Source organism: Martes martes (genome assembly GCF_963455335.1).
Source record: "Martes martes genome assembly, chromosome: 11".
Taxonomy (NCBI): domain Eukaryota; kingdom Metazoa; phylum Chordata; class Mammalia; order Carnivora; family Mustelidae; genus Martes; species Martes martes.
In genome coordinates, this window is record NC_137899.1 from 99,346,563 (window position 1) to 99,369,065 (window position 22,503).

Genomic DNA, 22,503 nt, shown 5'->3' on the forward strand with positions numbered 1-22,503 from the left:
AGGCGTGCATATATCCTTTCAAACTTAGTGTTTTCATTTTCTTTGAGTAAAGTAGTGGAATTACTGGATTGTATATGGTAAATCTATTTTTAATTTTTTAGAAAACCAATACTGTTTTCCACAGTGGCTGCACCCGTTTGCATTCCCACCAACAAATACCCATGACAAAAGCAACATGAGGGTTCCTTTTTCTCCATACCCTCACCAATGCTTGTTTCTTGTCTTTTCAGTTTTAACCATTCTGACAGCTGTAAGGTAATACTCATTGTGGTTTTGATGTGCATGTCCCTGATGATGAGTGATGCTGAGCATTTTTTCACGTGTCTGTTGGCCATCTGTATGTCCTCTTTGGAGAAATGTCTGTTCAGCTCCTCTGCCCATTGTTTTTGTTTGTTTGTTATTGTTTTCATCATTATCACATCATCGAGAAGTATAAGAAAGGAGAGATGATTCACAAACAAGAAACAAACAAAATCAAGAAAGCTGGAATGTACATTATCAAGATATAAAGTATTAAAAAAGACAATCGAAATAAATTACAAATAACCTCTAAGTCTTGGACCAAAACTAAATCTGTGTTTACCCCTCTGATAAAAGCTGCTCCATTTTGATTTGAAAGCATAGAGATAGAAATTCGGAATCTCAGATACTTGAAAAAATGTTTGAGATTTGGGTCAACTTGAATTACTCTTGAGTGTTCATTCTGAGTAAGTTAAACCTTTCTTGTATGATTAATATTTCTTTTTCCTAATGAAGCTCAAAATATAACACAATGATGGGGGGTTCCCTCTGCTCTTCTGTCTGATTTTAGAGTATTATTATTATTTTTTAAATATTGCCTAGAAGTGTGGTCTTTGGTGCTGGAATTATCTACTGAAGAAGGAATGACTTTGGAAAGCATTTAGGTATGGGGCTAGACTAATTGTGCCTCTATCTAGAGGATCTTTAAAGATTCCCTCAAGCTAGGATTTCCAATCATCTTCAACTCTTCTTTTGAAAGAAAGCAAATGCTGAGTATTCATTTTCACTCAGGCAGGGTTTTGCAAAACTATCTGAGGTTCAGTTGAGGAAAAGGGCGCAGAAAGAGCCCAGCGCTGCTGGCCAGCATGGTACCCAGAGAAATGACAAGCAGGTGGCCTGTTTGGCTCACCTTCAAAACATCCAAATGACAGAGCTTAAATTAAATAAAGAGAAAACATTGCTTTTTTGCAATAACCATCTAACTGATAACATGTGTACGCTGTTGGATTTTTTCCACACAATGGCTTATGTCAAGGATGTAGGATAACAGTACTTATATGGAGCAGATGATGTTCAGGGGCTTATAAATTGGCTATTGAAGTGCTTTTCCAGTGCAAACTTCTTTAGTAGCTTCACATTTGGAAACATAATGACTTACTTATACTCTTCACTCCCTGACAAATGTTAGGGATGATATAATAGATGCTTCATTCCAACTTGGAGTAGCAAAAAGAATGAATAAATAAATACACGTGAGAGAGACATTTATACTGATTTGGGAGATTTTTCTTTGGTGTTAGAGATCTTGGTAAACCAAACCTCAGTATAGCCATGAAGGTGTCTTCTTTTTTTAGGGTTTGAAAGAGATAATAGGGCCAGTCAATGGGAAGGAGTCAGGACTGTCCTTTACATCATTCTGTGTCTAATTTGCTGATCCAGACCTGGAAGAACATTTGCTTACTTTGGGATTTCTTACTGGAGCTGCCCTATCACAATTCAGCCTGTGGTGGCTAGGTCTCCTCATGGGGCTGAAAGACACATATGGGGTGCCATTAGTTTAGTTTATCTCTTGAATCTTGCCCAATTCTCTAGAATATTTCTGCATAGTTGTGGCTAATCAGTAATGCCATTTAATGTTTTTTTTTCTTTTCCGATTAGCCTTATATAAAATTTTTGGGGGTGACTAATACATGAATATTTACTAAATAAAATACACACATTTAAAGACAGAACAATTAAGACGAGGCATAAGCCTAAGTACATGTACAGTAAGCCTATAGTTCTTATACAAAGATGTATGTACATTCGGTGGCATTCTCCTTTTAATGTTACATTTGCTTACAAAGGAGCAAATTTTATTGTGTACAAGTATTCTAGAATACAGTTGTCAATAGGTGACTTTTCTTTGGGATCTTTGTAAAGCCTGGTTATTGTTGTTTTATTCAGAAGAGTTGATAGATGTGCCTGAGTTAATCTGGCTGACCCATGGCAATTTGTGTTTGGAGGAATGAGATTTACTGCCAGGGTTTGTCCTGCGTGTGGATTGCCATGGGCATTTGGATGGCATTTCCTAGATTAGTCAGGTGTAGATAAACTTATCTTAAATTGCATCTTCATTACCTAAGGAAAGAGAAGCCGAGATTTGCTATGAAAATAGCCACGGAATAAAGAAGTACTAGGGGCAGCATAACACCAAATGCTAGTTTTTAAATAATGTTATACCGGATTAAACGATGCATGGAGGATAAGACAAGTCCCGAGAGCTTGTAAGCAATGGTGGTAATTGGATTAGATTGTGGAGAAGAATCTCAGTCTATCCTTTACTGTTCAATCCAGAGCAAGACTAACCCCCACATTCTAGAAATATAGTCAGAGAGTCTTTTCTCTGTCGTAAAATGAATCTTGCTTATTACTCTTTGCAAGTCCAATGCATGACTTGGGTCTGGCACAGAAAAATGCTTAACATATGCTTTCATGAAAGATATAGTGAATTTATGGCTGAAATAGGTAAACTAAGAGTATTTAAAGGTAATTTCTTGTAATTTATATTCATATATCAGCTCCCTATCAACAATTAAAGTACTGGCTGTTGTATGTCCAGAACCCTTCTAGTGTTTTAAGCACCTAAAAAGAGCTGTGGCTGTACCACACAGTGACCTCTGGAGGTAGGTACTTGTATTACCGCTATTTTATAATGAAAGTCATCTGAGGCACAGGGCTGGTAAGTGAGATGACATTCAAACCCACGGGGTCCAACACAAGAGTCTTAACTACCTTATCACATGCAGGGGGACGAGCAAGGGTTTCGCTATGCTTTATGTCATATGCACCCTAGCTGGAAGGCATTGCTTTATACCCAGTGTATGTCCAACATATGAACATGCTGAGTAGTCTCTTCGCACAGCTTTCTGTTGGAGGGAAAGGGGGAGGTAGAGCCTAATAATTCCTTCCTCATTTTTGTCAGTCCTGCAAACAGGCACTAAATATTTAACAGATCATAGTTTGAAAGTATTGCTATGGAAAATGAATTGAACAGTGCCCTTAATTTCAGAGCTAATATTCTAAATCATGTTAGATTGATAAAAATAAATATCAATTCAGCTAAAGTTGCATTCAGTGTAAATACTTATATTGATAATTCAAAAATAGCATCACAGCCATAAATGGTACATGTAACAGAGCAGAAAGAAAAGATGATAGCTAGCTAGCTTTATCTACAAGCAAAAGGCAAAAATGAATATCGGAGAAAGGAAAATTTAGAATGCATTAGTTAGGGAAATCTTCCAAAGATTTTAAATTGTTAGTCTATAAATGGAGAATATCTTCATGTCTAGAATTGTTGCAAATTCACATGAGTTAATATTCCTGAATGTCCTTTGCACAGTGTAAATGATTCGTCTTCTTCAATTAATATACTTCCCTCCTTCCATGCTTGACCTGGTGTCTGATAGATCATTTCTTCCTTCCATGTTATAGCCTATATCATATGTGTTAAATGACATTTTTACTATTCAGATTTCTGAGAAAATAATGTCTGTCTCATCAGTTTCCTTATCTTGTTGAATTTTAAAAACATATTTCATAAAATATGTTTTTCCTTTCTGTCTCTGTCTCTCTCTATATATCTTATTTAATATTTTAATTGCAACATTTCAACAATTTTCTTGAATTGCATACTTCATTTTTCTAGTGTTTCATGTAAATCAACATTTTAAGTTTAATTATATATTTTAAAATAAGATATTAAGCTAGAAAACACAACATCTGTTGTTAAGCTTTTTTAATACAAACCATGTAGTTTTATTTTCGAAGTTTAATTAGTACTACCAAATCATTAATTCTAGGTTAGAATTATAAAGCATTATCAAAGGTACTCACAGAATATTGCAATTAGAGTTTACTTGATTAGGCAATTATAAGAAAATAAACTTTTTTTCTGTGTGAAAAATGGAATCTGTTAAAATGTTTTGTGGAACTAATGCGGTAATAGCAATGCTGTTGAGATACAGGTAGCATAATTATTGCAAAAAATTTTTTTAATCTTAAATTCTGGAAATGATTCTGTACTAGCAGGAAAAAATACGTACTTTTTAAACATTTGTTAGACACCTCGAATTTATGAGTATGAAACAGAAAATAAAGATATTTATTTGCCTGTAAGTGATAACATTTTAATTGGCATATTATTCCCTGGATGCATTAATAAATAAGAAAGTGAGTTTTCTTATTCTTCTGTAAGAAACATAGCAATCTGCTTTTCCGAAGTTTATCTATGTATTGCGCCCTTTTTGATTCATGCAGTAAATTATTTCTCACAATTTATAATGGGACTTTAAACAATGGGACCTTTGAACCTTTATTTGACCTTTATGATTTCACTCTCCAGTTACTGACGTAGACGGACTATGATGTGAAGCTGACTTCCGAGTGGCTTCATTCTCTGAAAATTTTAGACCTCGTGGCTTTGATAACATTTGACATGCATTTCAGATCCATTTTCTCTTGACTGGTATACACCCGTCCGCATGTCAGAGTCAGGCCATGACTCTTCTGCTACTTGTCAGTAGACTCTTTCATGGATTTACATAAATATATTTCCTAGAGGCAACATTTACGACATTTACTCATGACAGCAATGATCCTTGGGCATTTCACATACTGTAGTTCTGTGTCATTCCTGAGGATGTTGTTGATTGCCTGTCATCCCTACTGCCTAGATGTCATTCAAAGGGCTATTTGTTATTTTAATGTATAAGAATCTGAAACATTAAGGTCAATTAACCCAACAGGGCCACAGTATGAGTCAGGTTCAAATGGAAGTTGGCCACTTGTGAGAACTGTCTTGAAAAATGATGAGGAAAGAGCTCGCTGCTAATGACCACGCTGTGCAGTTTCGGGATTATTTGTTGTTGTGAGGATCTACACTCCCCATGTTCCCGATTTCTTGGGTCATTGTGAAACTAATATTTTCAAAATTTCTGGACATCTACCCCCTCCCTCGTTAATACCCAGTATCAGTATAAGGAAGTATTACACTAACCCTGTAAGTATATAAATAGAAATAATCCACGGTTAGAGGAAACGAGTCACAACAGGGAAAGACAGACAAGAAAATTGGAGAGCAGATTGGAATGACTTGGACATTTTATCAGGAGGAACGGCAAGAATAATTTCACAAGATTGTTTTTTAACACACTAGAATCTCGCATTGCATTTTTCTCTGATTCTAAAAGCTGAAGCTTAAACACCCTTCGTTAAGAGTCCACAAGGGAGAAATACCTCTTACCCTCTGGAGGGAGGTGAAGGGGAGGCGGTCTCAACACATTTTGTGTTTTCTGAACATTTGTACCCGTCTCTCCAGAGAATAAGGTAGTTGGGACTCTCTATAAAAAGTCAACTCTGGTTACTTTGAAAAAACATTTGCCTTCTTAAACTTTGGAGACTTTCAAGCCAACCAGGACAGAGGAAGGCTGGAAATAGTTATTTCCTCATGAATTCAAAATCTTAGAAAATATTTCTTCTTAAAATATTTGCATGATGATTTAATCCAAAAGATATAGGATTTCTATTTTTTTAAAAGAGTTTATTCATGTATTTGAGAGAGGGAGAGAGAACACAAACAGAGAGGGGCAGAGGGGCGAGAGGAAGAAGCAGATTCCCCACAGAGCTGGGAGTCAGACATGGGATTCGATCCAAGGATTTCAGGATCATGACCTGAGCCCAAGACAGATACTTAACCCTCTGAGCCACCCAGGTGCCCCAGGATTTCTATTTTCTATAGTATCACAATTACATAGCTAGAATTCCTTCAACATTTTTTCCCCTAAATATACATTTTCTAGTCACTTGTTCGTTGGTTGTTATTTTTGTGCATGACAGAGCACATTTTCCTTCCAATTTTATTCTTTCTATTTCAGATTCACTTGACTAAGAAGAGAAATATGTTATCTCTTTATTATACTACTGTTGTTTAAATAGCATGAGTCATAATACTCATGTTGGCTTTCTGAGAAAACGCCGGGTGGTCAGTCAGCTGCACTTCTGGGAGAGATCAGAAGAGAAAATTCTAGTTCCAGCAAGAGAGCTCTCATTCTTTATATCTTCCCTGGCCCAGGTCTAGCTCCTAAGACAAACCTTCCTTCCTATACCACAGTGAAGCAGTCATTTCCTCAGTCCAGACTGGCCCATTTTGCCAGAATTCTCTCTCAGCAGTTCACTAGAATAGAACTTCCAGAAGGAAAATGGAAGCAGAGTTCACTGCATTTGCCTCATAAGGTAATTAGAGAAAAAGTGTTCTAGTAAAAGATATGAATGAAGAGGATGCTGGGAGTCAATAGATGAGCTATTAATATTTTTTTCCTGAACTACATTTTTTTTTTCAATGGCAGGCATTCTTCTTGTCCATTGTTTCTGGTAGTAAAGCATATTGGGCTGGAGTAAGTAGACAGACATGATAACCGGTTGCAAGAGAATGTTTGGATATTCATATATTTAAGTTGTTTTAAATGTTGCTTGTCTCAGTGAGTTAGAACTAAGGGTATCACATCACTATCAAGTGAAATTTAGTGGAAGATCTAACAGGGATATAATTTTTGCAAAGAAATTTTCCAGTTCTGCCAAGCAGCTGAGAACAGTCAGTAAAAGTTCAAATGAAACATAGTGGGATTCTGGGATTGTTTCTTTCAAGATCTATGACATAACGGGCTTTGAATCATAAGGAAACGATGTGAATATCATACATGGGTAGAACTAGCTTTAACAAGTACTTCTTGATTACATCCTCAGAAACCCTAATAGGACATAGAAAAGTGGGCTGGACTGAAAACTCTTGGATTGATAAGGAAATTCTCTCTACACAAAGGGTGACCGGCAGATTCTGAAAAACTGAGAATCCTGTTTGAACCAAAAGTGAACCTACACTAACCACATTTGTGCAATAGTTTCAAAGTCTTAGTATCATTTGAGGTTAGTTGGTAACTAACAAACAAATAGACCAGCAAGTCTTCCAAAGAGACATTTAGGAGAAGTCAGGAAGAAAGATACAGATCAAGAACAAACAGGGCCATTCAAATTTCACTGCATACCTGGGATGACTGTGAATACGACCATCTTGCAGTTTCTTGAGTCTACATAAGGGTCCCGATGTTGCATGTACACTTCACCTGCTCCTGGGCGAGCAGCTGGAACTCACTCTAGAAAATAAAAGGAGAGGGGGGGTTGACAAACACAGTGTAAAAGTGACTGTCAGCGGATGGGGTGAGGGAGATAGGGACAGGTGGATAAATGTGTACAAATTTTCAGCTGTAAGATGAATAAGGTCTGGGAGTCTAATGTGTAACATGGTAACTGGAGTTGGTAACACTGTATTACACAGTTGAAACTTGGTAAGAGAGTAGCACTTAAATGTTCTCTCCACACACGCAAAATGGGAACTGGTGATGGATGTGTTGAAGAGCTGGATGGGGGGAAAACCTTTCAAAATCTGTACATACATCACACCACCACGATGTACGCTCCATATATCTTACAATTGTGTTTGTCAATTATACCTCAATAAAGCTGCAAATAAAAAAGGAGAGAGGGTTGTATTTATTTCTTAGACAGTAGGGCAGACAGGGGCTAAAAAGCACTTTTCATTTTTCAGTTGATATGGGCAGAGACTAGGCAAGTAACAGAGATAAATCTGTAACAGAGATATCTCTGATGGCAGAGATAAATAAAAATAAGTGAACTAAGGGGCTCCTGGGTGACTCAGTTCCTTGAACGTTGTCTGCTTTGGGCTGGGGTCATGATCCCTGGGTCCTGGGATTGAACAACCCCCCTTCTTCCGGAGTCTGTCTCGCTGCTCCGTGGGGAGTCTGTTCTCCCTCACCCCCTCCCCCTAGTTCATGTGTGGGTGTATGTGCTCCTGCTCTCTCTCTTTACCTCTCCCTCTCTCTCAAATGAATAAATAAAATCTTTATAAAAAAATAAGTAAACTGAGGGGTGCCTGGGTGGCTCAGTGGGTTAAAGCCTCTGCCTTTGGCTCCGGTCATGATCTCAGGGTCCTGGGATCGAGCCCCTCATCGGGCTCTCTGCTCAGCGGGGAGCCTGCTTCCTCCTCTCTCTGCCTGCCTCTCTGCCTACTTGTGATCTCTGTCTGTCAAATAAATAAGTAAAATCTTAAAAAAATATAAGTAAACTGAGAAGTAGAAAAGTACGTGAGAAGCTAGAGGGGGGATCAGTAAATTTGACATGCAGAAATATGTTCCCTCACTTTTTCCTGGCACAATATTCTGTGATTAGACATCAATTTGGTACCCCATAAATCTGTTCCTTGGCACACTCATAGTTTGGTTGATTTTGTAGAAAAGCATATGCTTATTTCTCACACTTTTGCTTACTGTGTTCTAATAACATCTTTGCAGTTTACATTCTGATTAATAGATTCTGATATTTTACTTATCGTGATGAATGATTTACATCTACCTTATATCGTTCTCATTTTCTTTGGACTTCATTTCCATTCCATGAAATTTTGTGATATTTTCTCTCCTTTTGGTTTATTTAAATTTCTACTCAGCAAAAAGCTATTTAGGCAAAGTAGTATGATTTACTAGCTGTTTTTCTCAAAAATTTTCCCAACAAAAGTTTATTACATCAGTGCCATTTATATATATATGTCCCCAATACTGTTTTATGCAAAAAAATATTTCATACTGTAATTGCTCACAGTGTAAAGTTAGTATTTATAAAATATATTTCTCATATTTACAGCCATAGTATTAAAAGCATAAAATCTAAAAGATGAAAATCTGTTTTATTTTCAACTAAGGGTATGATATATGTGTATTACTATTATAAATATTATATCTACAGATGGATTTTCCTCAGAAGTTGAAGATCTGCCACATAAAATATGTTCCTATATAGTTGTCTTTTATATCATTTACATTGGGAAGCTATAACACATGTTCTTAATAGAGGAGTATGTGTTCATTTCATATTGTTAATATCTGCAGTAAACCTTCGAATTAACAACTATTTTATTGATGTTGTGTTTTGTAGAGCGCCACCAGCATAGGAATTTTAAACCTGTGCTTCAGCTATTTTCTGCATATTTGAGCTAAAGGTACAATCTAAATTTTAAGTGTGCATTGTTAAATTCACTTTGTTCCTCAATACCAAAGGGGTCAGAGAGAATCTCCCCTGCTTGGGCACGAGTCCAAGAACCAAATGGTCAATAGGTTTTATCCAGAATCTAATACAGCCATTGTTCTTTTTCCTGTTCTAAAATAAGATGTAAAATCACAAGGACAGATTAATCATATTATAGATAAACTAATCCACACAAGTTACCATGTACACTCACATTACACCTGTATCTACCTCTGAGAAGAGGCAAATAGACAAGTAATTATAACACAGTGTGGTAAGTCTATATACGGTTTGGGTGTCATGTACTGTCAGCTTTCAGATTTGTTCTTAACAGAAGTTGAGAAGTTTTCTTACATACAACTAGGCTTCTGTATATTAATATACAGAAACTTGAAAAGTAGGGAAAGGCATTTAGGATTATAAAATAATTGAACTTGCTGACTATGTGAAAATTTTTAAACCTTGGAGAGTTACCAATGAATTCAAATAGCTTTTTTGCTTTTAATCTTTTTGTTTTGTTTATGTAAATTTTTGAATACTTCCCAGAACCATAGCCTTGAATTCAAGTAACATAACCAAATGCTGTTCTGAATTTTAGAATTATAGTTTTTATTTCTCTAACTTTATTTTCTACTTTTGAATTACCAAAGTAATTTGAATTTGAATTACCAAAGTAATTCTTTATTAATTATTCATTTGAATTACCAAAGTAATTCTTCATTAATTATTCTGCTGTACAATATGATTAATAAACTGGTAGTTTGTTTTTGTATATTTGTATTTCTTACAAGAGTTATCCATACTTGAACAGTTTTGAGCTTTGAATGGATCTCAGTTGACACACTTGTCATTTTTACTTTCTATGTATGTCATATTTTTTTGTTAAGGGCTAACTAGAGAGTTTAGTGAATTTACATCAAGATTTTATCCATAGTGCATAATTATTTTGAAAAATTAACTATAATCAGCATTGTCAACTATGACAATCACAAAATAGTTTGAGTGCTGACTCAGTTATTACCCATGGGCATTTATCAACACACTCAGATGAAATAATTATATCTCAAACAAAATTTTAGCCACTTGACAAATGGCTGGCTTCCTCTTATTTTATTACAATTTCATGAGAATTATTAGCAATTTAGCAAACTTGTTTAATATTTTGTTAAAATTTAGTTCTTGTGGCTATTTTGTTCGTTTTTAATAAGACTTTGAAAGATACTATTTCAAGTCATAGGAGTTCACTATTTTAAATTTTGATCAGTTTCTAATTAATGTTTACTTTGGTGGGGGAGCAGAAATGTTATTTTTAGCCCTAATTAAATATATTTTTGAAAACAGATGCTCTCTTAAAATGACAAAAATACCCACTGCTAACCAAAAACCTTCACGTAATAGGAACCTAAACAAGAACAGTTTAAATCTCGTTTCTCTAAGCTCTACTTAGAGCTTAGGTAGAGATTAGTGTAGTGATAAACATCATTAAACAATTTCATCTGTGGGGTTCTGTTGTGGCTTCTGTATGTTCTCCATATTGAACAAACATTGAACCTAGGAAGTGAAACATTATTATACCAACTCAACTTAAAGCATAAAGTATGTCAAGACACATTTTATCTACCCCTTTCTAGTATATTGCTGTTTATGCTGGGAATTATAATTTTGTGAAGTTATTTTGAAGTTCTAGGGTGTAGTGCAAACTTCGAGGATATAATTGCAGAAAATGAGCTCAACTGGGACAACAAATCAGTAAAGGTCACTTCCTCCAGGAAGCCTCAGGGATTGTCATGGGCATGCATACATCATTTACCTCATGATCATTTACAACCATCTCTTCCAGGGAACTTAGAAATGTGATTTTCTTGAATAAGAATTCAAATAGACCACTCTGTCACTTTTCCTCTGATTTGTTTATAGACATGAGATACATTGAGAGTGCTACATGTATGGTCACGTATTTTGGAATAAAGTATGTAAATAATCCAAAGCTGGAAAATGCTTGCCTCGGGTAGCCTGGTCACTGAACAGTAGATAACACATACAAAGTCACATAAATCTAAAAAAGATAAGAAAACAGTGAATAGTGTTCATTCATTCAAGCAAAATTAACCATTACAAATAAGTAGTCCAGGGCGCCTGGGTGGCTCAGTGGGTTAAGCCTCTGTCTTCGGCTTGGGTCATGATCTCAGGGTCCTGGGATTGAGCCCCACATTGGGCTCTCTGCTCTGCCGGGAGCCTGCTTCCCCCTCTCTCTCTGCCTACCTGTGATCTCTCTCTCTCTCTCTCTCTGTCAAATAAATAAATAAAGTCTTAAAAAAAAAAAAAGTAGTCCATTTCTCTCTATAGAGAATATTTTTAGAATGCATTCTAAAAATAGAACTTCACCCCCCCCTCCAGTCAAGGGTTATTTACTAAAAGAAGTGGTTAAAAAAAAAAAAGGCACAGAAAAACAGAATCTGCATTCTTCAAAACAACTGAAACTATCTCAGAGGCCTCTTTAAATCAGATACATAAAGTAATTCAGAAATCTTGATGGGGAATAACCAAGGAAATTAAGGAAAGAGGGGATCCTTTCGACCAAGTCAGCCTGGATTCAAATTCACACCCAAGTGAACATGCTACCATTGGCCACTTAGCTTCAAACCAAGCTTCCTCATTGGTAGAGCGGCAAAAATGATGAATATATGGTTGTCTCATTTAATCCTTGCAACCATTCTGAAAGCTAGACTAAGTGCTTGCAAATGTTTGTTCTATTACACCTTTTTTTATCACTCCACGGTAAGGAAATCATATTGTACATTGCAACTGTATCTTGGGACATTAGGTAAATTTCAAGAGGTAGTTTAAAAGGTATTTGAGTTTTGAACCAATTGGTGATTTTCCTCCAGAAGATGAACATCATATTAAAAAAACTAAAGGATTAAGTGTTTTGAGGGGCAAATGTAGTTATATGCTGCTTATGATTAAAAGCAATTGCCTAAAACACAACTTTCTCATGGAATTTTAGTAGTAAACAAATTTTAGAATTTGTTCAATTTACAATTCAATATTTGATTTTTCAAGAAGTAAAATAGAAAATATTAAAAAAATATATTCAAGATTCATCAGTGTGTCTTCCTCCCCAAAGTCTTCTAACCTCCCACTAGTTGTTTCTCTTTGCTTATTCAAAGCCACAGTCTTCTTCCTCAAGAACCACTCTTGGGCAGTTACCTGGATAAGCAGAAAGAGCAGAAATTTATATAAATGGACCAGGAATTGTGGTTCCAGTTTCTTTACACACTTGACACTTAACATTTTAAGCTCTCAGTAATACCCAAAGAGGGCAAGGGGACAGATGAGAGGAGTTTCAGTGTCCTTCTGACTCCGTCTTTCTGGGACTAGCCCGTGTTTCTTCCAAGGACTCTGTAATGATTCACTAGTAATCCGGTAAGTGAGATCATTGGAGCTGGAAAGGACCTCCAAAATCAAGGTAGTTTTATGTTTTCAGAAAATGTTCACACCCCCTCTCACCCTTGCACTTTTCCCTTACCTGCTGTGTGGAATTTTCCATATTCGGGCATGCCAAATATTCAGAGATCCTAGAGGTCTTACAAAATGCCATTCCCCGAGGCAGGGGTGGGCAAGCTAATGCGGGGCCTGGCAACTGCCTGCTTTTGTAAATAACCTGTATTGGGACCCAGCCACACCCATTGTTTCCGGTCTTCTCTGGCTGCTTTCGTGCTACAATAAAGTCTTAGTTGAGACTGTGAGGACTCACTGGCTGCAAAGCCCCAAGTATATACTATCCGGCTATTTAGAGACTTTGCTGACTTCTCTGTCCTCAAGGAATAGGCGTAAACCCCATTAATCTGTTAGGTGGGTGTTACTGGAAGTCCAGCGAGCCATTTGAACTACGGTATGATACTGATTTTTGCAAAAATAGCTCCAATCGTGTAGTGCCCAGATTCGCAACTTTTCCCATGAACAGAAGTTATAAATGACAGCACATGGAGGTAGTCAGATACAAAATCAGCTTGAAAAAGATTGGCCTGTCATTTGTATTTTGAACTCCCCCAAGATGGTTATTTTGAGGTTCTTGGTGAAGAGGAGCACTAAGCCGCCACCTTCCTCCCGCGCCCCCCCCCCCCCCCCCCCCCGCCAAGCCCTGCCGGTCTGTGCATGCTGACCAGGCTGGGGGGTGGGGGGTCCTAAGTCACTCCAGGGTTCACAGCAGCAGGTTTCTTATCTATAAATCCCAGAGAATGCTCCTGCTCTCCGTGCCTGGGAACCCGTTCCAATGGAGTAAAGAGGGGTTTGTGTAAGTGCTTTGCTATTCTTCTATTAGTTTGGAGCCAAAGATTGAGGAAGAGTATCAGGAAGAGAAATCCATTGTTGGATGCAATTCAGTCAAATCAGAACAGAAAATCTAGACAAGACTTAGATGAGATTTCTTCAAGGCACACGCACGACTGCCTTTCCAAGGTGAGTGCTACCTACTCCGGCCATGTGCTCCTCCTAGCATTTGTGAGATTTGTGTGGCATTCTTCCACCCAAAGTGCTGAAGATGCTTGGTGGGGAAGTTCAAAATTACTGCTGCAATTTCTTTTAGCTGCATATTAAGGCAGCAGTGCCTTGTCTAGGAGGTGGAGCTGTAAGTCCCCACGATGTCTTGCTGAGAATTAATTCACTACTTGCATCCAACTGACAGAGGAGTGGCGTTTGCCAGTTTATAGAGCTGGTCAATTTTCTGTAGCTCCTCAAATATTACTGTGAGGTCTTAAAGCCGGTGGTGAAGGATTTAGTTTAGTCATACAGTAAACCCCCAAATCCTGGGATAAATGCCTTACTTCTTATCTGTGCCTCATGGAAATGGATACATTTTCTGTCTCTAGTTGGATAGACGAGCTTTTCGATCCCAACCATGTGACAAGGGAGACCCCCCTTCACTCTGGAGAGGCCACAAAACACAGCTCGTTGTTGAAGAATCAGGTCATTATGACTGTGATACAGACTGGGTTTTAGACAAACACACACAAGTGATTTTCTCCTTAAAGTATTGAAAACAGAACCAAATTAGCCATTTAATGGTAAAGAAATGGGACTTTTTTAGGATGTAGAATGAAAAAGGTCCTCGGGCTGGGTATTGTCTGTACGCAACACCTGAGAAGCACTCAGGCAAGGAAATGTCAAAGTCATGACTCGGCATCATAAAGAGCAGGACAGCTGCTTAATGCTCTTTGGATCCGTATTCCCCTTCTTTGGGGTTATACTTTCCACTCGGAGTTTGGTGTGGAGGTATTCTTGTGCATTTCCCAAATTCCCAAAAAAGAAATAAAGAAGTTTCAGTATTTCTGAGCAAAATAAGAGGCTGAGTAAAGACTCATTACACATGGTTGGAAACAGGTTATTTTCTATTTATGGCGAAAGAACACTATAAGCAAAGCTTTAGATCAGCTGGGCAGGTTGAAAATATCTTCAGCCTCGTAGGAATTTCACAGCATCTCCTTTGGGTGATCTCATCTTGTCACATTTTAATGTTTTTGTTCTTCTTCTTCTCGAACTCTTTCTGCATATCCACTGCATAAGAGATTTTAACCGCTCAGTTATATTACTGTCCTCTTCTCTCTGGGGATGACAGACAGAAAGGAAAGCAATATTTACGAATCTATCTTTCCTTGTTTTGGGGGATTTAAAAGATCATTCCTGGTGACACTGTGTTCACCACTGTCATCATCAGGGACTCAAAGACCAGATATTCTGCAGCCCCTACAGTTTGTAAGGTTTTTTTTTTTTTTAAGTGATTACCCAAAACTCAGTTATTTATTCAGACAGAAGCCATACATATTAACTATAATAACTGGCAAACTTGCCTGCCTTTCCGTTTCTGTAATTGTCTGCAGCACAAGGACAGACTCTCTCTTCTATTTGTACATTATCCAATGCTAAAAATACTGTAATTTAGTAACAAGTTTGATGTCCTTTATTCACAAGAAACAATCCGTGGATTAGGGGAGTGCAGTGCTCACAGGCAGTGGAGAATCTTCTTGAGGGATCTAGGTCAAGAGCACATCTTGCAGAGCGTTGGAAGAGGCATCTTGGAAACAGAGCTCATGATGGGTGAGAGGTCAGAGATTTCCTGGTAAAGCCAGCAGGTGCGATGTTCTAGAGTAAGGTAAACTAGCTAAAGCTGAGTTGGAGGACTGATTGGTGTGTGGCCGGGTTCCTCCGCAGGTGTCTCCTATACGTGCAGGCGGACTTTGGTTTAGATCCGTGATGAGGGCCAGGCCACGGAGGCGGCCTCCATTTCGTGGGTCCTGATATACTAATTAACTTGATCGACATATATCTACAATGATATAAATTCTTAGTGGTTATCAACTAGGTAGGAAGCAGCCTTCTAAGTCCTTACAGAATTTGAAGAATAAAGGTGGTGTGGACCTTAAGCACACGGAGCTATCTCGCTGCCCAAATCTGGATTACAGGTATGTTTCGTCTAGTTCACATTCTGTTGTTTTCAATTAGACTCAGCTGTGTGTCTGCTTTTGGAAGTTGGGAAATGTCCCATGAGTCCCCAGAGACTATGACTCCTCTTGAGAAATCTGAAGTTTTGGCAGGACTGGACCCGTATCCCTCCCTGGCGCCCCACATCCCCCACATCCCTCCCCCCAGCCTTGCCATGCTTGGAAGGTGACAGCTGCCACCAGCTGGAGTCTGGGCGACCTTCCGTTTCTCCATCCTGGCACCTGCCTGTTGTCTTAGCCCTGAGCATAGCTCATTTGCTTCTGGGTAGTAATTTGAGTTGCTAACCCGTAGATCAGGAAGGGATGAATGAAAGGGGATGGAAAGAGAATGGGATGGGGTGAGGGTTTCCAGAGAATGTGGCAAAGGACTGGAGTTTGGAAGGAGGTGAGCTCTGGGATCCAGCCATGAGAACTTTCCAGCACCTGGGAGCAGGGCAACAGTGTTGGTCCTGTTCAGTAGCGGGGGACATTTTCCAAAACGGATTAATGTGGGCTTTCCATCCACTCTTTTACATAAATACAATTTGCAATAAAAGAAAATAAATAAAATCCCTTTTGAGGGAGTAAGGTGGAAGGAAAGGAGCATTGTGTGGAAATATTGGAGATGATTCTGTAATGAGGAATACTTGCAAAAGTAACTGAGAAGCCCCATTGGCAGCAGAGGGTCGAATGTGGGCTGGAATATATTGCACGTTCTGTGTGCCTACCAGAGCATGTTAGCTTAATAGTGCATCAAGTAGAAAAATCACAGTTGACAATGTCCGTTCATAAGGAACAAAGCACCAGAATCCACAGAGAAATTAGCTGCTTTGTGAGCACGAATGCTTCACTGGAGGAAAAGGTGATGGATTTTCAAATTAATTCTTCTTATTTGTGCTTCTCTGGTATTTCCAACGATAGATGTCCTCATTTTAATTACACCAGTTTTTTTTTTTTTTTTACGGTGATAGGAATCCGTTTCAAGCACATTGTTTTTACCTCAAATTGGAGAGAGACACTTTAAGTAAAATTTCTTTATTTGCATTTACAAAATATTATAGCCAATAAAGTGAAACTCTAATGGTTTCTATTGCCAAAAGAAAAATTAAATGCAATGTTCAGTGAGTTCTTTGAAAACTGTTAACCGTTACCTTAATGCAGCTCATTCTGATTTCCATTAAATATACCTGTTGTTTTTGGACCACATGGTTTAATGCCCCTCCGAGAACCCCACCCCTTTAGAATCACAGGAAGATGTCTACATTTTATTTTTCTTGTAAGTTAAGAGGACTGTGTGAAAGTATTTTTGCCACCAGAGACTTGTGTTGATTCTTATTTTAGTTTGTTGTTTTTTTGCATTTTCATTCAAAAGTACAGATATTTATACATCTGGAGTACAGGAAAACTCTCTGAACTTATAAAATTAAATTGTTCTTACTAAGAAGTAGGTTTAAATCGTCTTTCACTTGATGATGATAATGCCTATCCATTCACCTCAATAAATAATTTCACGATATCAAGACTCCCTTTATCAAATTCTATCTTAGAGAATAGGCATTTTGTGATAATCTATAACATTAAAAGACTTCTCTTCAAAAATCACATCAAAACGTTTGAGTTAGTTACAAAGTAGCCCTAAAAGAATACCCATGAAATTATTGACACTTATTACTGTTTGAAAAATTTGTAATTTCATATCTTCTCATATATAACATTTTAACTGGCCTTCATTTTGTGCCATGTAAAATGAGAATTAAGATTTTTTTGATCTCACTGCATTATCCAAATTTAGAATTCTATACAATTATTGCAGTGGACCATTAAAATATTAGGAACATGTGGACATATTTTATTTCAAATTTAACTGTAGAACTATGTAATTTATTATCTAAAAAGAAAATATAAACAAACACCAAAAGAAAGAAAATCCTCAGTAGCAACTCAGCTTATAACCGTAAAATGTTGTAAGGCGGTAAGACTCCCTGGAGTTCTGTGTTTACCCTCTTGGATTTAATTGTGTATCTCTTTTGATCAGAGCTTTTTCATTCAAAAAAGACTCTACTTCAAATACCTCCCATGTTAAGTTCTGTCCCATTAGGTCTACCACTTGTATTTTTGATATGAAGACAAAGATGAATCAATTGCCAATGTCTTCATTTCATTAAAATTGTGCATCTACGCACTGAAAAAAGAAAGAAAGAAAAGAAAAAAAAGATACAATAAAGTGCAACTCGCAGAATCTCCCAAAGGAGAAGATTGATTATTTCTTAAATATTACGTAGCATTCTGTCCCTTGATGTTAGAACAGCTAAATGGGGACAACTTGGATTCGATCCTAAAATGTTATGCAAGGGACTCCCTTTCGCAGGTATACAATAGGTCTGACATTTGATGAGGATTAAGGACAGCGGAAGAGAAAGGATGCCGAACCCTGTCTGCTCGCACTTAACTGCCCTATGGCACTTTAATTCTTGTCCATCTTTTATTCTAGTAAAACTGTCACCGAACCAAAAGATCTATCTGAGTAAAGAACTCTGCACTGTCAAAAAGTAAAGCTACTTGGAGAAGCTTATGGGACTTGATGTCAGTTTTCTGCTTGAATTATAGTTATTTCACTAGCTAGTTATCTTTTTCACGTCTATTGTGACTAGAGAATGAGAAGTAGCAGCGATCTTTCTGCAATGCCATTTGTAAACAAAATTTATGTTATAGATTTGCATGCTAAGTGCCTCTCTGCTAAAAGGAGCTCTCCAAGACAGCATGTTTATGCCACCATTTGTGTTTAAATCGGAATTCTAAAGCAGACCCAAGTTAAACATGAAGACGACTTTAGATCTTTGTCTTAAGTCAGATATGGATTGTTTACTTATCATCAGAGTTCTCTTTTTCTGAGTTTTTCCTTTGGGAGGCCGCTATTAGCCCCATAATCTGTGACTCTTTATCATCATCTTCCTTAAACTAACTTCCTCGTTTAAACATTTTGCGTGTTTCAACGTTTTCACGGAAAGTATGTGTTTAAAACTCATGATCAGTTCAAATGATAAGATCCTGGGTTTCAAGGGAGCTTCAGGAGAGCATATACGAAGTTATACATGCTTATATATACCATGGAGTTATTTATTAGATACAAGTCATTCTGGGCGGATAAATCGTAAGCGTCTTTGCTAGAACTTCTCATTCATTTCTTCGTTTAACACAGATATGTTGAATGTGCTAGGCACGGGCATCACTCTCAGGTGTCGGGTACAGGGGTGCAAAGAAAGCACCCATGTGGATGCTGTTCTTAAAGCTCTAAACTTCTAGTGGGGGTGTGGAGGGCAGAAAAGGCACAGCTGGAGAACCAGACAGTGTGAAGTCATGGATACTCATGGACAGGTGGTTGCAGATTTCAGTCCTACTTTTCTTTTCTTTCTTTGCTTTTTTAAAAAGGTTTTATTTCTTTATTTGAAAGAGAGAAAGAGAGCAGGAGTGTGAGTGAACATGAGCAGTGGGGAAGGGCAGCGGGAGAAGCAGACTCCCCACTGAGCAGAGAGCCTGATGCAGGGCTCGATCCCTGGACCCTGAGATCATGACCTGAGCTGAAGGCAGACGCTTAACCAACTGAGCCACGCAGGTGCCCCACAGCCCTACTTTTTATGGTCCTTTTACTTCTCAGACATTCTACCTCATCTGGGAAAGGGAATTAGAATATGTGACTTGCCTCTTTCACACTCACCACTGTCAGCGAGGGGCCAGGCAAGTGAGCTCTGTGCGTGGGTGGTGATCTCAGGAGGTCCCCTCAGGAGCTCTGACCCGCAGAGCCCTGTGTCCCTGCCACACAGCAGGACCCATCCCAGCACTTGCTTCATCTGCTTTAAAGAATCCCGATGGGAGTCTTTAAAAGAATTTTTAAAGTATAAAATTAAATCATAAACATTTTTTTAAATAGAAAGGGAAGAAAAATAAAAAGCTGAGATCCCTGCACACTTCTTTTGCAACCTGTTTCCCTCCCCAGAGGTAGTTACTACCAACTGTTGGCTTTGCGTTTTTCTCTCTGTATTCTACATAATTGTATAAATAACCTCCTTTCCCCCCGCCCCGAGAAATTGGGTCAGAAAATACAGTGATCTGCAACTTTTTTTTTTCTTATTGGTTTTCTTGAAAAGGTAAATAATTCAGATGTATATATAAAAATATATAATGTATATCATAGAATATATAAATAATGTAATAAGTATATTTCATATATATGCATTATAAATTACATAAGTATCGTAAAATATACAGATGAAGATCCTTCTTCAGTGTCTTTCTTCACTTTATCTGCAACTCCCAGGAAACTAGTTTTATATGAAACAACGTAATACACTATCTTCCATAAGATACTATCATGATTGAATTGTTGCGGGTTGCATTGTGTTCCCAGAAAAGCTGATGAGTGAAGTCAGTGTGTGAGAACTTCTTCCACACCAGATGAGGTTCCGTGAGGTTCTTCATAAAAAAAGGAGTTTTTATTGACAGAACTTACTTTCCTCCGGGCCACCCTCTAGGAATGTTGTGGAAAAAGAGAAAGTAGAGCTCTGTCAACTTTTTCCTAGCTTTCTGTAGCAAAGAGGTATTTCAAGAGATATTTGTAGCAATGGGGAAAAGCGAAATAATCCAGTTGTCAGCTCTTTTTCCCTTGTGCTGATTTTAACTTTCTGTTCTACTTCTTGTTGTTTGTATTCGTCTTCATGTAGATTAGTGCCAAGCTGAGTCAGTGGTATTCAGTATGAGAGGTCTTAATTTGTTAATAGTGTGTTCTATAACGTATTACTTTAGTGTTCTCTGAACTTTGGAGTTGTTGATGTCACAGCATAAGAAAACACTTAGAAATCCCATTACAATAAATTTCATGTTATCCTTTGGGATTTCCAAGCTTTCAGATGTCTAAGCTTTACAGTGGCTACCAGGGCTATCTATGGGTAAAAACTCAGTGCCCTATATTAGTCAGTGCTCTTCCAAGAAACGGGATCAATAGGAAGTTCATACAAATGCAGAGAGAGAGAGAGAGAGAGAGAGAGAGATTTTAAGGAATTGGCTTACGTGATCATAAAGTATGATGAGTTCAAAATCTGCAGGATAGGCTGGAAGACTGGAGACCCAAGGGAGAATTGATATTGTAATTCCAGTCCAAGACAGTCAGGTAGCAGAATTTTCTCTTCCTTGGGAGAGGTCAGTCTTTCTTCTAATAAGGCATTCAACTGATTGGATGGATCCCACCCACACCATAGAGGGTTTTCTGCTTTACTCCAAGTCTAACTTAAATGTTAATGTCATCTAGGGTGACATGTCTGGGTGGCTCAGTCAGATAAGCATCTCGGTCTTGATCTCAGAGTGATAAGTTCAAGCCCCATGTGCAATCTACTTTAAAAAAAATGTCATCTAAAAAGTACCTTCACAGAAATATCTAGAGTAATATTTGACCAAATACCTGAATACTGTGACCTAGCCAAGTTGACATATAAAATTAACCATCATAGCCCCTTTCTATAGCGAATATTTATTCTTGTAGCTTCATATTATCAGATCCAGAAATGAGGTCATGTCACTTTTAAGAAAACTTTAAATGTGACTATTGAAGTTAGCATACAAAATTAGTCAAATTGTCAAATTTGAGGAAAAAGTCCCTACCAACTGCTAGTAGTGAAGAAGTCCCCAGACCACCCTCAATTTCATTCATTCACTAGGACTCCAGGGACTCACAGAAAGTTTATTATGTCCATGATTGTTGAATATTGTAGAGAAGGGATATAGAATAAAGTCAGTCAAGGCAAGAGACACATAAGGGCAGAATCAGGGAAGGGTCCTAATACAGAGCTACTGTCATTATCCTCTCTCCATTGAGTCACGAGTCACTGGTGGTATTACCTCCTCCCAACTATGGTGTATGACAACATGCACAGAGTATTGCCAACCATGGGATACTCACCTGAGCTCAGTGTCCGCAGTGTTTATGGGGGTTTACATAAATAAAATTGATTGGATGATTGCCCTCATGGTTGAATTCAGTCTGCAGGTCAACCAATACCTCATGATCCAAAGTCTACAACCCAAATCATGTGACTGGTCTTTCTGACTTGGGCAGCCCCCACCCTTCTGACTTGGGCGGACTGTTGGGTACGGCCAGTCCTCACTCTGAACACAGATTATTCTTTCAGGTGTGACATAGATCACCTCCCAAGTACAGAGACCTAACCATTTTAGGCAAGGCCAATTTTTAGTGCAGATTTAGAAAATACGATCCCTTACTATTTGGAGACATGAAGAACCATGGATAAGTTTTAAGGCAAGAAGATACTAAATAACCAAAGAAAGGAAAATTGTAAATGGTAAATGGTAAAGGTAAATGGTAAAGGAAAATTATCAAGCTAGGCAGGTGAGTTTCCTGAGATTCACTTACCAGTTCTATAATATGAGAGTAATAGATTACGTGAGATCTAAGGTTCTGTAGAAATTTTATGATCGGTGATTTTAAAAGCCCTGCAGAGACTGGAAGGATTTCTCCTTTCCAGTATCACAACTCCCTTTAATCGTGAAACATTCTAGACAACTTGTCTAGAGCTCACTGTTGGAATCTCACCTTTAAGCCGGAGGGTCCTGAATGGACTTCAGAAGGAATTATTGT

General features: G+C 37.9%; 1 protein-coding gene across 1 annotated transcript in view; it reads left to right on the forward strand.

Moving 5' to 3' along the window:
- Positions 1 to 22,503, forward strand: part of CNTNAP2 (contactin associated protein 2) — a gene marked incomplete at both ends in the record, with an annotated part of 1,866,690 nt that overhangs the window by 236,561 nt on the left and 1,607,626 nt on the right.